Genomic DNA, 16,958 nt, shown 5'->3' on the forward strand with positions numbered 1-16,958 from the left:
AAACGTTTTCTCACAACTCATAAACAGACACATTTGGTGAAAATCCAGCATTAATTTGAAATCTGATTAATGTGAAACAGACATGAAAACGAGGACACTACGGCTGTAGGGTTCATGTCAAGTTAAGCGAGTATTTCAACTTTACATTAGCATAAATAAATTAGCTTGATGCCTTGGTACCAGAAGCAAAACTGAATCTTCCTCCCTCTACAAAATGTTCGAAAATATCTTATTTTATGTCTAGCCTGGCAAATGTACTGATATCCGCTGTGTTCGGTCCTTTCAGGGAGCTTGCTTTTGTGATAAATCTTTTTTTCTGCCGTGGTACGGCCTGCAATTGCACCTCCACTTGATCATAGGTTTGGATACAGCTCCTGCTGAGGAGCTGACACAGCAACTGCAAGCATTTCCTTTCACCGCCATCCATTTGCACCTTCAACAGTAGAAGTTATTTAACCATGCCAAAAGACACAATTAAAAACCTCAATCTGAAGAGTGGGAGAAAGAGTGGGGGGGGGGGGAGCTTCTCCCTATTCCCCACCTTCCCCCCCAAAGTGGACGGGATCCATTTTGGTCCCGGGGAACGGCCTGACAGCTGAGATAAAGAACATTCTGGTCTCTGACATGCTGCCACGGCCCCATCTGTGGCAGCGCTAAAAATACACGCAGTCTGGTGTCGCCATACCAGTCAACTGTCTGTGAGAGGGAGGGGGAGGAAAGAAAAAGAGAGAGAAAGAGGTGACAGACACATCGACAGATACAACCTGAAGCATCTGAGACCGAGCTGAAAGAGAGACTGAAACAAGGAGGAGAAAGATGGAGAGGATGAGTGAAAGTAATAGAGAAGAAACAGATAAGGGAGCACGTAACAGAACGGAGGGGGGAGGGCGCCACCCTGCTCGCTGTGATATTGATATCGCGGGAAAAGAGACATGAGCAGTGTACATGAGTTACACCACTGATACTAAACCTCCTCGGCTCATCCAGTACATGACAGGCAAACAGTGGAGCGGAGCGCCGAGAGACACACCTGTAAATCTCTTTGGGATCTGACCCCAGTTTGAAGCACTATCGACGATAAATGCACATTAGCACACGCGAGAAATAAATGCAGCTACACGTTAAAAAGGTCACGCACAGTGAGTCAGTCAATATGGAAATACTGTACCTGATGTGATTACTGTTTGAATAGACTGCACAGTAAGAATGAACCCGCAAGCATGGCTCATTATGGTAGACTATACCTCGCTGACACATCAGGGAGCCACACATGCTGTTTATGTACTGTAACATGCACTGATGTCACTTTTCCACCGGAACACGCCGCCCCGGTCAGACTGAGCGGCAAAACATCCTGCAACACGGCCGCCTTTAGTCAGGGAAACTGTGAACTGGGAGAAAAACAAGTGATAATCTGCATTAATTAAAGGCAGTTGGACTTGACAGTGATCCTTACAATTTAAAGAAACGGTGGGTCGCAGGCATTAACATCTGCGCTTGATTGCAAAGTAAAGAAGGCAAAAAAGCCTTGATGCTTGGTTGTAACGTTACTTCAAGGTGGGATTTGTTGGCAAAAAATGAAGATGCTAAATATTTAATTGATGAGTAATGTTGTTCAATACAGTACAAAAATCATCAGGTATAATTTTACCCAGAAATCCAACATAGCAGGCACAACATTTCGACTGCAAATTCAGTTCCTGGATTCTACTTGTTTCTATGAATTTCATTAATTTGCTTTTCTCCTCTTTAACTTTTGGCAGTCTGTAAAAAACAACAGCTTTACCTTTTATACCCTTGATATTTGATCGAATTTGCTCACATTATCTTTAGCGTGAAATCATGTTAGATAAATCCGATGCGCTCTTCCAAGGGCTATGTCTCCAAGACAAACAAGTTACGGCCTGAAGGCTCATGTCATGTGCAAATATGATATTATAAATAACAGACAAGATGAGAGCTGATCCGTGTGTGTGCTGGTTATCAGGGCCAAGAGTTCATACCTCCAGTGCTACTGTACGTTCTTATTCGAGTGCGCTGATTAATAAATCTTTGATTTTCAAAGAGTAGCCTTAAGGCTTGTGCCCATAAAGTATTTTTCTCTCTCGCTGCACAAACGCTTCGTCCACCTACAGGAATTTTGTGCATTTGCGGAGACGGTTTCCATGGAGCTCTGGCATTGGCTTTGAACTGAAAACGTTGATTCCCAGCAAGAACCAAAAGATTGCAGGTTTGTTGTTCACTGTGCAACGCCCTCCATTGATGACAACCTTGATTATACTGGTTCCACTCAAAACTGGTGGAAACATGTGCAGGTCTACTGCATTGCACCAAGGTTCCAAGAATCTAGAATGGAACTGGTTCTAAATCCAGAACTGGTTCTAAAACCAGAGCTAATGTGGTTGAAAAGGAATGTTGTAATGCTCATGGACAGGATGTCAAGGTGCAGCTGAGGAGAGAAAAGAGTTTGTTTTTTTTAAAGCTTGGAGCTCCCCATTGTCAGTTAGAACCGAAGAGGCCATCCAGACGAAGGGTGAAACGTTTTCGAAAACCTCTAGCAAGCCCAGTTGCCTTCGAATAGCTCCGATAGATATGTCTGGACTTATTTAACTTGCTGCAACTTGGCCCTGGATAAAGTAGCAGAAAATGGATTAACATTTCCAAGGTCAATAATTCATTTCAAAGCTCAACAAGTGGCATATTTTGAAGTTAAAAAAATACACTGGTCTTTTTATTACTTTGCATTATATTCTGCAAACAGGCAAATCTTCTAGTACTAGAAAAATTCTGTTGAATAAAGGGCAGTTGAAATATTACAGTGGATTCCTTCTTAATAAAAATTACGTCTGAGGAAAATGAATCTTTGTAAAGCTGACTATTGAAACGGATTTGTAAGTATTACAAATGATCAGTAAAGCAGCAATAACTTGCAACTTCAACACTTTAAATAAACATGGATATCAGCTTCAGCTTTATTAAGTTGGTTGGCTGTTTGAAAGCCAGAGCTTATATGAACACTATCATCAATGACACAGTTTTACTCAAAGTGAAATGGATGCAGACAAAGAAAGCTGATTATGGGCAACACACACACTTTTACAACCCCCCACCCCCTCTCCCTTCTCTCCCCGAAAATTGAGTTATGAAAATTTGATCAGGGTCTTAATCTAAAAAGCGCCCGTCTCTTCTTGCACTTTAACAGCAATCTGCGTGACGGGGAACAGGGTAATCAGGGAGGCATTTATTGTGTGGATGAAAGGAGCTGTGGCAGAATGGTGTTGTTTTCCCTGTCAACATCCTCATCATGGCTCTTCCCTGTGCTGCACACGGACCTGAGAAACATGCTTTCAACCCACACGTACACATTTGGGAAAGGTGGACCACCTTCACTTGACAGCTGCTGAACATTCTGGCCACACCTTATTGGAAAATTAATAATAAAGATGATGAAATTGTCACAATTTAGACAAATAAAGGTGACAAACAAAGTGGTGTTTTGCTGTAATCCTCTTAAACACCACTAGGTGGACTCCTTGTAATGATTTGGCCATGCTGGATGGATTTACCTTCACATACTGTAGTACCTGCTGGCGCTCTGTATGTGATTGGTTTCTTCATCATTGCTATGTGGAAAACCATTCTCTTCTTCCAAAAATATGAGCCTATTGTTTGCACTGACAATAACTCTACGTTTGATTGTTTCTTTCTTTTTCCTCCTCCTCCTTCCTCCAGTATTTGGCCGAGCAATCTGCACCCCGTGCACAGCCACGCTGAGTGCCTCCTCTCCCCCCTAATGGTTGATCCTCAGCAACAGGGACTGTTTAGCTTTCCTAATTAGAGAGCAAATGCTAAGCACTTGCACAGCCTCCCTGAGTGGACTTAATAAACAGCCTCCTCATTAAAAACAGGCACCATTCTGATTGTGCAGAGCCATGAGACCCCCTTCCTCCGAAAAAAAAAAAAAAAGAAAAACAAAAACCCAACCATCCTAACATCACCATGCCACCCATTCTCCATCTTTTTCTGCGCTCGCTCAGCACCCTGGGAAGGTCTTCGATACGGAAGGAAAAAAAAAAGCCTGGGGAGGGGGTTGAAATTAAGATTCTGCTCTGTCCGGAGACCTCCCGCCGCTCCAAACAACAAGCAAAAACTAATATCGTACGCACAAAGCTAGCTCATAATGCTACTGGAGGTGAGAAAAGAGAGAATTCAAGCAGGGATGCAGAGGTTAAACCAGCTGTGGAAGGGAGATGGGGGATGAGGTAACAGTGGAGTAAAGGAAGGGGATGAGGATGTTTGAATCCCATTGGAGTTTAGAGCTAAAAAGATAAAAGAGGGAACAAAATCAAACAGTCGGACAATGCATGAGTGGGTGGAGCAGACTGAGGCGGTGAACCAACAGTAGATTATGACAAAAGCTGTGATTAACCACCTGATTTGCTCTGGTTGTGTGTTTTTGTGTGCAGGTGATCATACCTTTAAATAAGATAAAAAAAATATATATACTTAAAGCCCCACAAATCTTAAGCATTCCTTATTCTGAAATGCATTTTTTGAGTTTGCGTCTGGCTGAATGTAAACAGCAGCAACAAGATGGTGATGATAATATGATCAACATCTTCACATGCAAAGTTCAGCAACACTGTCCAACAGCTTTGACTATGTTTGTGCACAAAGCTTACCCTGCAAGTAGTGTATAAAACACTTTAAGTGTTCAACTGTTACATGCATTGGTGTAAATTTTCAGGTGCTATAGTTGGACAGACACGTGCAGAATGGTAAACTAACAAACTTTACTTCATCTCAAAAGACTGATGACATGATTGGGAGGCGGCACACGATTCTAATCGCCTCCACCTCCCTCGCTTTCCTCCCCCGCGGAGCTGAAATTCTTGCCTCTCCGCAGGGGACCCCGCTCAGACACTTAGGCTAACTGTCGGTTAACAGGTAGAACTACCTGAAACCCCTCTGTGAGTTAGACGACATGCTGAGCGCGTCTCATCATTCAAAATCACATTAGTCCACCGGGCCTGAAAACATCACAGGGACGGAAAGAAAAGGAAAATCAAAGGTTGTTTACTTGTGTTTTACTCTGTGTTAAATTAGACGCACAACCTATGGCAAACTGCTTCTATTAACACTGGAAATAAAAGAGTGGCTTTTTTTTATTTTTTTATTATTATTATTTAAATTCATAATTCACATCTTCTGAGCTGAACGGTTTTTGTTGCAATGGTTTTTGGACAGCCTCTCCCAACAGATTACCTGTCAACATGCGCTTGTCAACAGTGTGTTCACTTGTTGTTAAAGTTAATTGTCTGTAATTTGCTGGAGATGTCACTTGGTTCTTTGTCTGTTGAGCCACAGTGACGGCACATGGCACCAACTCCTCTTCTGTCAGTGAGAGGAACAGTGGGAGAGGAGATATTAGACACAAGTTTTTCATGTATTCATAGGTATTGTGTTTGTAATAAAAATCCATTTATCCATTCAACCTCCAACCATCCATCTAATAATGTACCAACCAATCCATTCACGAATCTCTACCTAACCATTTATGATTTTGTATGTCCACACATCCATCCATCCTTAATCCAACCTCCATCCATCTTTCATGTAACCATCTATCTGTCCATCTAACATCCAGCCATTCCACACCTATCCATTAAGAAATGTATTTATTCATCCAACCCTCTATCTATGCATCAATCCGAGATATTTAGAAATATATTTGTCCATCCATCTAACCATTCATCCTTTTTAAATCCAGCTTCCATCAATCTTTTATCTGTCCATCTTTCATTGAACCATCCATCCATCCATTCACAAATCCACCAATCCAATTAACCTACAACCAACAACCATCTATCCATCCATGAATCTAATCATTTCTGAATTCATCCATCCATCCATCGTTAATCCACCTTCCATTCATCTTCTACTATCATCCATCTGTCATCGAACCATCCAACCATCCATCCAGCCACAAATAAATCTATCCATTGATCCTTCAACCAAACTTCTAATAATCTACCCGACCATCGATCCATCTTCTATCATTAAGTAATCTATTTTCCATCCAACCTTGTATTTATGCACCAATCCATCTTTGACATCCATCCATCCATTTATTATAACTATTTGTCATCCATTCATCCATCCCACCTACCTGCCTATCTATCGAAACCTCCATGCAATTATGAATCTATCCTCCCATCTAATTACACACTCATTTATGAATCTAGTCCTCCTGCATATATCTACCCATCTATCCATCTACCATATAAAATCCACAGCATCAACTGTCCATCCATCCATCCATCCAATATATAACCATGTGCCATCTTTTCAATCTCCCCTCTATCCATCTATGTACTCATACATCCCTCTAGGATTCATCCATCTATCCTTCCAACATCCATCCATCCATCTTTCCACCTATGTACCTCTCAACCTAACATCTCTCCATCTATCAGCGTGATAAGATGATGAAAGATGAATTTATGAGAATTCAGATGAAATATGCTGTTGTGGAAAAAAAAGATGTTTCTCCAGGATCTAAGATCTTAAGAACAGGAGAAGCCAAAGTTTTCATGAACTGAACAGACTGTGCTGTAGCTCAAAAGACCATTTTGGTATTAGTCAGCGGACCCGTGACTAAGCCATAGTAACAGAAGTGTGTTCTTTAGAAAGCCTCTGTCCTGTTGCAGGGGCATGAATCATGCTGCGCTGCCATGCGGACTGCCCTTTGCCTCCCCCTCTCTTCCGTGCCTCCTCTCCTCTCTGGTCCATCTCTCCTCTCTGCATCCCCTCTCCCCTCTCCTCCGTCCATGCTTAAATCTTTTGAAGCGCAGATGTGGGCTGACAGTGGTTATTTCTCATCACGCCACAACAGTTTTATGTGTCACGGGCGCTCAATACACATCGGATAGAAGCCTACAGGGTCATTATGAATCCCAACACCTTGGAGGGTCGGAGGAGACCCGGCCGTCCCAGGACCTGCCAATACTGTCATGTTTTATTCTCGTCCACACGGGAGTTCGTGTGCGTGTGCATCTGTGTGTCCAAGGGGGGGTTCACGGGGTTACGTCCACCAGCTAGCCAGGCCAGGCACTTTGCCCTCCGGATGGCTGGAGGGCCAGTGTCGTGGCCGTTGGCATAAACAGCACAAAAGGGCCAGAGCACAGTGCACTGAGAGAGCTGTGTGCTTTTCAGTGATGTTTTGGCTGACTGCACAGCTGAAATCACAGAAAGAGAATCCTAATAGCAAATAGCTGCAGGAAGTGCTGATAAAGCAGGAGAAGTACCATAATACAAGAAGCTTAACAGAAATGTAAAAGTGCAAGCAAATTGGTAAACGCAACTAAAACAACACTGGAGAAAATTAAAGGCTTGGAAGCACACAATGCTAATTTTTCTGGCCTGTTGAGACACGCTGCTCTGCAAAATCCCAAGCAACCACAACAGGCTGCACCGCACAAATGAGCATTCAACTGTTTTGCAGATAGAAAAACGACTGCGTTATGAAATACTTTCTATGCTGATCCACTCAGCAAAGTATTTAGCATTACAAACAGTGTTTACTTTTGCCTCTGTGCTTAAACCAGGACACGGACACCATTAAAATATACAACTAAGAGCGAGGATTCTTCAAGGGACGTTTGGATTGGAAAGTCAAATTGAGCGAGTAATTAGATCAATTAAAGCCTCAGCCAAGCAGAAACAAAATCTTTTTTATTTAGAAAAAAGGCAAGGGCTACACAGTAGATGCACCATGGGTTGTATGGGATGATGCGTCTATCCATATACATTATTCATATGCTGAATGCTAAATGGAAAGAAAATGGAAGCTACTTCACTGGAAAATGAGAAAGAGTTTTTACGCTCAAATTGCTCAAAAAGCAGAAAAACCAAACTTCTTTTAAATTCACTTTGTGGGAAAATCATCAGCAACCTTATTTCATCTTCAGGTGGCATGTAACACAAATGAACTGGATTATAAAGGTTCATTTGTACCACACTGTAAAAAAGGAAAATTGAGAAAACTTTAAAAAGTAAAGCAGCTGCAAAGCCTTTATGAGTTTACTCAACTATGGGCTAATTGTTGTATTAACTTTGGGCAAATTCACTGAAAGTGCTATATGAAGTCTGTCACACTTAAACATAACTATTCACATCAACACATGTTCAGTTTTTTTTTTAGGTTTAGTTCACTCAAAGTCCTATCTTAAGGTTTGTCAAATTTAACATCACTATTTATACCTTTAAGAAAACTGAATTACATTTGATGGGCTGTTTTTTTTATATGAATTAAACTACTGCATATACTACTGTATAAGTCCATGCATGCTTTTAAGATAGGACATATAGAGTATATATAGCACTTATACTTCAAAATATACCACAATGTTTTATAATTATGAGCACACAAATATCCCTAAATATATATTTTTATACAGTGCTGTTTATGTATGTTTTTAATCAACAAGAACACACAGTTTTCTTAACTTAGACGCACCATAAGGGATTATTAACTGGCTACAAGAATCTCAATTTCATATTGATGGCTCTATACACTCTAAAAATGAAAAAGTTGAGATAACTCAAAAATTCATGGAAACTTTACTTCAACAGATTTGAGTTTTGAGCCAAAAATCAAACTCTATTTAAAGTAAAGATTATTAATATTTTAAATTGCAGCTCAAAAAATGATAAAATCAGTTTACAGCTCACATTATTTAGTTGTTTACAGTAACTTAATCAGGCATGAAGGCATTAAATCATAAAGGAACCCCAAGTAGCTCCATAACAATCATAACCTACGTTAAGAAAACAAGATCATCCACAAGAAGATTGCCTATTTCTATGTATTTTCTTGTAGTAGCTTTAATTACATGAGTACAAGTATGAGTAGATCTGAATAGTAATGTTAAGTTTGACAAACTTACACTTTGAGTGAGCCTCTTAACCAAAGTTAACACAACAAATTGACGAATTAGAGGAAGATTTCTCAGCTTTTCTATTTTTTTTTCTTTTACAGTGCACTAAGAGTCACTTTGTCTGTATTTTTGCTTGACAAGGAGCAATAAGTAAGAAGTAAACACACACAAGGACGCGCTGTTATCCATGCACATACGAGGTTAAGATAAGCATGCACACCCTAACACACACACTCACACACACACATATATACACCACTCCACATTAAGCACACTCTTCCTTCTCAGTAAAAGAAATGATCCATCCACTAAGCCGTAAACCCAACGGCGGCACACAGGTGCACTCAATGCCCCGATTCCAATTTGGAGCCGCTTCTGCACACAAAGAGACTTCGCTTATGATACATGTCGGCCTCACTGACTGCGGAGATCTAATATCCACTGTGAGTCATCATCTGTGGAGGGAAAAACAGCGGCCGTTTTCTTTCTATTTGGCTGCAGGTACATTGAAGTGCATTAAATTCCCATTAGGGGACCTCAGGTCTGTGTTTTCACCCGTGGTGGCTGACTAATGGGAGAACCAGGCCAGGATGAATCTGTCATGGTTTAGCTGCACCAATGGCGGCGCCGTAGCTTGGCCCTGGCGAATGCAGCCACAATAGGGCCTCTGCTTTGCTCAAAGACCGCTATTGATCGGCGAGTGGCTGGGAATCAGGGGGACGTGGAGGGAATCATAAGGCTGGCCGTTCGCTCTCCACAACTCCTCTCCTGCAGGGAGGAGGACCCCTGCCAGCCGTCCAGGCTCCAGGCGGAGGCGCCTCACGTGGACACGGGATTCTGCTGTTAATTAGAGCAGTTGTTTTGAAAACTGTTAATCATATTATTCCAAGAACTTAATTTTCAGAAAATATAATTAGCTGCACAGTCCATATTTAAAGAGACTTCCTTAGTTACTGTTGCTATGCCTGTCATTCTCACACTGCACATATGCTGTTTAGAGTGATAACTGTGGCAGATTTGGGGAGGAGGGGTTCCTTACCCAAGTCAAGGGCCTAAAGGACAGATGTAAACTGTCATTTGTGATAGCCAGTCGGCTTTTAAATTCTATTCATAGCTGGCTTAACATTCTAAAAGTATGCTTTGAGTGTGAAAAACACAAATTTTACACCCGACTTGGGTTTGCTTTATTCACCAAGTATGTAAATTAGCTTGGCAGCAGAGGTTGGGCGACATGTGGCATGTTAATCTCTCATTCATTCACTTTAAGTAAACAGTGGCCAGTCAAGCAGCCGTAAATGAGATGTTTCCCCACAAACCTAAACAGCATGAGGACGGCGAAATGCCTCTGAGTTTACCTCACGTCTTGTAAAACGTCTGACTGTAGAGGAGTAAATTGCATAGAACTTGACAGGTATGGTTTCCTTTTCGTTTATGTAAAATCCAAACAGAACTTGAACCCATTTTTAGAACAGTAGGCTATAATGTATCACTTTTCCAATTGCACGAGCTTGAACAAAAACCAAAACACTATTAAAAATACTTATTACATTAGATAATAACTTCTTCTTACCTACAAAAATAAAATCATTAGCTGCTGAGGAGTAGCAGCGCTGCGAGAGCCGGGCTCCGTGGGAGTCATCTCTCTTCACAAGCACCAACTCACCCAATTATGCATTTTTTAAAGCAGGTTGACCAAACACATATCACAGCATGGGAAACAGCGATGTTACAGCAACACAGAACCACTCATTAGTCAGAGCGTCTCACGGCTGCCTGCTTTACCTGCTCTGCGTGTTCTCTCTTTTTTTTTTAATTCACATCATGTTTCACGTTGCCCGTGTCCAACCTGACCCCTTCATTAATAATGAGCGAGGATGAGGTGTGGTCCCGCTATTCTCTCGCTGCTGTCTGCATGTGTGTGTGGCTGACTGGTTTCTTGAAATGCAGAAATAGGTCCCAAGGATGTCCAGTGACTCAAACAGAAATCAGAGGTTGTTAGAAAAGCATGTAAAAGGATTAGCAAGGGGAGAAAAAAATAGCGTGAGGGGGCAGAATGAGCCTCATATTCAACTCAGTGGTCTTTGAAGAGGCTCACAATTGTGAAAAAAGTTCAAAATCAGTCGTAACAGATGAAAAAATGACAGTATAAAGTAAAGAAACATGCTTATTCACTTCAGTTAAATGAGAAGATATTAGTCAAACTATAAGAGTGCACTCAGTAGATCCCCGTAAGGCAACATGCTGAAGCACCTACTGCAATGCCACCACAACTGCCAGATGCAACCAGCAGAGATTTGCAAAGTTCAAACTGCATTGTGTCGGAAAAGGCTTTTTGAGGTGCTAGAGGTGGGTTTAATAAGCACTGGACAAGCTAGCTATTTCCCCATTTCCATGTTTTGTCTTTCTGCTATGCTAACTGTTCGCTGGCTGTAGCTTCATATTTATTGTACATACATCAGGGTGTAGTATTAGCACCGCTACAGCTCACTAGAAAGCAGATAAGAGTGTTTCCCAAATACACAGAATTACTGCTGTATATTGTACTGGAGGTACATTTTAGCAGCTGCTGCTGTTAATACACCCAGGGCCAGAGTGATTTGCAAAGCTCCAACAATGGAAAGTTTAATCAGATTTTGCTCCTGCAGATCACTTCTTATTTACATTTAGTATAATGTGAGATAATGTGGCTGAATACCTCCAGTCAAAAAACATTTTGGTTTCCAGAGTCTAACTACCAAGGGGACTGTAGCCCACACTCAGCCCTGTCTCTACTCATTTCTTTGTCCAGACGGAGCGGTTGGATATCCCGACTCCCATGTGAGAACACAGCCAGTGAAGTGCTGATGAAAGTGATGCATACTGATACAAAAGCAACTCAACCTCGGGGTGCCTTATCTCTGCTGTCAGACGGAGCCATTGTCCAAGGATGTACTTCACTGAGAGGCGGCATGGGTGACATACGGTATATATCACAACAAAAGCACTGCAAACAGAGCCAAAGATTCATGCCCCAGAGTGATATTAAAGGGATACAATATCGGGATATCAAGGCAAAAGTATTTCATCATTAATCAATATTACAATGAACATAATATAATCAGGTGCAGAGTGCATGCAGCTTGACTTTGACTATTCATAATATGTTAAACTAACAAAATTCTTTAAAATGAGTTATTTTGAGTTTTCAAAGTTATTCTATTATGCTGAGACAGATCACATATTCTGTTTGCATTCAGTGGCTCGCTGCGATGTGTAATATAGCAGGCTTAATAAATTTGATGATCACTCGGAGTTAAAAAGCAAAACTCTAAGAAAGCTTTCACCCGGAGCGAGGCTTCGGATGGATTCTTCAGGAGATTTCAGCCGTCTTTCTTTCTTTCAGAAAGGAGCACTTCTTGCCACAGCCGGCTACTGAATGTAAATCCATCGTATGCTGCAGTATTTTACCCAGAAGTATTTTGGATAAAGTATAAATCCAGTGTTACTGAAGCTTTGGGCTTCCACTTGGAGCTCTGTCTGAGATTCCAAATGTCGCAGCAAAGCTCAGTCCAGTGCGTTTTATTCCTCCAGCACAGGACACAATTTGATGCACAATCTGACACTGTTGACGTTTTTAGTCAATTTAAAACAGTTTCTGAAACCGGATCGCATGTGATGATAAAATGAGCTGTACAGTCATGAAACTTATCATTTAGTTTGTTAGAAATTCAGGTGGTGTTCTTTTTTTTTTAACACCAATTTGCACACATTCAGAGCAGGACTAGCCTGTCAAGATTCACAAATCTCATGCAAGGACTCACTGTCAGCAATTATCCTTCTTCTCTCTTCCTCATAATCACTTTCATTTCCCTTTGCAGATTTCAGGGAGTCATTTTTCAGGAATCAAATCAGACCACTTTCTACTTGGAACATAGCAATTGCTAAAAGTTTGAGGCGTGTAGACTCTTAGTATCGTCAGCATCTGTAGAAAGAAAATGTCTTTCTAGAAAACCTCCACTGAATTCTAATTATTTAGTTTTACTCTGAAATAGCAATGCTTCCAGACAGGATAAAAAACAGTTTAAAACAGAATCTCAGGTTGTTGCTGAAGATGAAATATGATTTTTTTTAAAAAGATTTCTCTATTGGATGTGGAGTTTGGACTGCAGCCAGAACTCATACGGACACAGACAAAGAGCTCACAATAACAAATATCCACAGATTGACAGACACAGACACACAAAGCATCTTTCTCAAGGTCTAATCTGCTTTGGGTGAGTGGAGACGCAGTCTACTTTGACCATATCGCTATCACTGACTGCTTATTTAATTGAGGACATTTTAGGCCATTTTCCCTGCCTTTCAAAGACTTTATTTCCCCTTTCAAAAACATCTTTCATGTGAAGCACAGGGATGCTTCACTGACTTAAACCCACAATGCTTTGGAGCTCAACAATAAAGTCCGGCACAACAGAACCACCTTCCTCTATATCAGATCTCAGACCAAACACTCAATTAAATTTCAACTCACAACGCTGCAATATTTACCAAAGTCAACACCATGAATCCTACAGATGTTTTGATATGTGCTTTAAGGTATTCACAAACAGTTGCAGCCACAGTTGAAAGGATGAAACCGACCACTCATCACCACAGAAACAGCTCTTAAACAGCAGAAAATTACATCTTGAGCTGATAATGCAGCATTCACACTGAAGAGTTATCACTCTTTTTTAAAAAATCCAAAGTTATCTCAGAAGTGCTAATAGCAAAAAAAAAAAAGCTGCAATGAGCCAACCCACGATCTTAGTCTGGCGGACATGGATGTGTGGTGTACAGTCAGCTCCTGAGACACGCAACTGGCAAAAATGAGAAGCTTTCAGAGAGGAAATCTTACATGAGGCACCTGAGAATACATATGATTCTTGCACCTAGAACAGTCATGAAATCCTGGAGAAAAATGAGGCATAACAACATCCCTGCTGCCCACCTCCGTGGTGCCCCAATGCTTGAAAAAACAATGCAAAAGTGCCCTATTGGATGCTTCTATAGTAGATAAAATGCCCCTCCAAGGGAAAAGACAGGACAAAGTGCCCTATATCATGCTCTGCAGCAGAGAAAACCTGGTCAAGTCCCCTCTATAGTGCCCTTATAGTGGAGAAAACCTGGTAAACTGCCCTTTGTAGTGCCCTTGTGGAGAAAACGTGCCCTGGATAGTACCCTTCCATGTCGATACTGAAGCCTTGCCACCTTCTATGGTTACTTCTGTGAGTAGTGGATTAAATTAATTGCATTATCTTATATAAAATGACATTAAATCATAGTTATTTTGTCTTCCCCTAAATGTGTTTCCTTGTATTTACATATGCAAAAACAAGAAAAACGATGTAAAGGATCCATGCAGCCACTGATGGATATCTCTAGTTAACACACACACCCCTACACACACACACACACACACACACACACACACACCCTAGAGACACACATTTATAGCATCGCCCACTACCACCCACCTACCACACATACAGTGAATAAAAAATCAGCTACTCGAGCATGACGGGGCACTACATTACTGTCTCTTTCAGGGATTAAATTCGATACGAAGCATGTTGACAATGGCTGTCATCTTCTGTTGAATTAAAGTGTGATTTAAAATGACCCCCACCCTTTACCGCCTGGTCACCCCCCTGAGAAAGAAACACCATACCTCTGCCTCTTCTGTAAAACCACTAAAGACTTCATTGTGTTTCTGTGACAATCAATGAGCAAAGGGGTATCGACTGTCTGTAATTTTGTCTCATGTATTCAGTCCATCTCTTTTGTGTATCTACGTTCTTTTCAAAAGCATGTTAATGGTGCTTGTAATTGTATGTTTTGCAGTTTTTATAACAAAACCGCTCTTTTCGTGTGCATTCTTCTGTGAAGAGGAATGTAATTAGGTGCATTAAAAGAAAAAAATAAAGTTCTTGTGTTCACGATCCCAAAGCATTTCACTGAAGGAAAACTAACATTTGTTATGTTTAGGCAAAACTCCAAATTACCCCAAAAACAGCTAAGCAGTCAAAGTGATTGTAAGATATGTATTTTTATCATAATGAAAGCATGCAAGTGGTAGTATGGAGGCTCAAAGTGTCCAATATAAAGCTAAATTAAATTAAATTAATTAAAACTCTGCTCTGCTGATGTTGAACACTTTGGGATGCCATACATTGGAAACACTGTTGCCGATGTGTCGACTGAAAAATAACTCAGTTTCTGCCCTCTGCTAGAAACATATTTCGTTTCAGATTTTCACTTACATGCTGATTTCAAGTACCAGGAGATTGACACTCACTCAGTAAACTTTTCATTTACTTCTTTCACCCCAAAAGTGTTTCTCTGAGACTGAAAGGCAGGTACTGCTGTGTCTTTTTGTTCCTCTCCCTCTGATGGGCCTCCCTCTTCGTGATTGCACTCAATAATGGCTGGTTAGCGGCCTGGTTTGAGGCCCGTGGTGGGTCTGTGATTATCACGCCTCACGCTGGGTCTGCTGATGGCAGGAGATCCCCCCTCCTCTGCAGAACCCCCGTCACCTTGCTCGCCCTCAGCCCACCGCCCTGCACTACCCGCCCCGCTGTAATCCCGGCCGCAGCTCCACACTGATTATCCCACGCTGAGGCACTGAGGGTGGGGCCACCGTCCCGCTGGCTGCGGCCTCAGCGCCAGCCGGGGAGGACAGTGCGAGGAATAGCTCTACCTGGTTACGTTGCTCACGTTGAGTGTTTTGAAGTGGGGGTGTGCTTCTGAGGCTCTGTCCCTGATTACACTCCGAGCGGGCCGCCATGTCAGGAAAGTTGTTTGGTCTGGCTTGCAGACACGGCCTCACACGGGAAGGAGAGATGGTGTTCAGCAGCTGCACCAATCAGAGGAAGGTTAAAAGAGACGGGCGTGATGTTTGGAGTGGGCACAAAGGAGGACAATTCAGAAAACAACATAAAGGAGGTTAAAATGGGCCAATTGTAGGCTGAAAATGTCTCCCTAGCTCATCCAAATTCAAGCATTTCTGATTAATTTTGTCCCCAGCAGGACACCGTTTATGGCACTTTAAAGCATGAAAGTACTCTTTATATGGTCAGATGTTCTAGACACAACAAAATGTGAAATAACATAAAATGCTGTCGTCTCTCAACATTCCAGAAATTGCATTTATTTATAGCACAAGAGTAGATTTGCTGCATGGATTTCAGGGTACGAACAGGGGTTTCATCACCCAGAACAATATGATTTGTGGGGTAAAAAGCAAACAGGGCACCTTGGAAATCAGGGTTCAAAATACGGGGAGCTTGTTCTCCCCAAAAAAGACAAGAGATCCCCACAAAATTTCACTTGAGTAGTAGTTCAAGTCTTTTAGTTTAAGGTATTTTTAGTTTAATTGCGGCCAGCATGCAGCAAAGGACCATGAGTGAACCCAGGCCGCTGCAGCAGAAATGCATGGGTCGCACGCTCTACCAAGTGAGCTACCAGAGCATCCTGGCTAGATATTCTCTGTTTAAATTTAAATGTATTGACAGGGTAGTTTTTTTTACAAGGCTGGGCTCCCCCAAAAGCCACAGTGTAATTTGAACACTGTGGGAGATGTGTCCAAATACAAATTAAGGATTTTATTCGAGGCTCAGAGTGTCCTACACACCACTTATCTGCTAAGTGGGCCTTGATATTCAATATCCCTTTGTCTGGCCAATAGCTTGTGGGTCATACAAATAACCCTGACATATATATATTACTCCTCAGTACCATAGACCTCCATTGTTGTCCACAAAATACGGCTTTCATGTTTCTTCATTAACACGAACACTGCTAGTGTACTCACTGGTGTACTACATGTGTATCATTCCACGACTGCAAATAGTCCCCAACAACTGCAACAGTTACACCTGTTTGAGTAACGTTTGTAGTTATATTTAGGGCACTTTCTCATGTTTTCTCCACTGGAAGGGCAGTCTAGTGTATTTTATCATCTCGTCTTGGACTATTGTTTGTAAAGAACCACAACAGAAA

The sequence above is a fragment of the Lutjanus erythropterus genome, chromosome 24 (genome assembly GCF_056507025.1).
Source record: "Lutjanus erythropterus isolate fLutEry1 chromosome 24, fLutEry1.hap2, whole genome shotgun sequence".
In the NCBI taxonomy this organism is placed as follows: Eukaryota; Metazoa; Chordata; class Actinopteri; order Lutjaniformes; family Lutjanidae; genus Lutjanus; species Lutjanus erythropterus.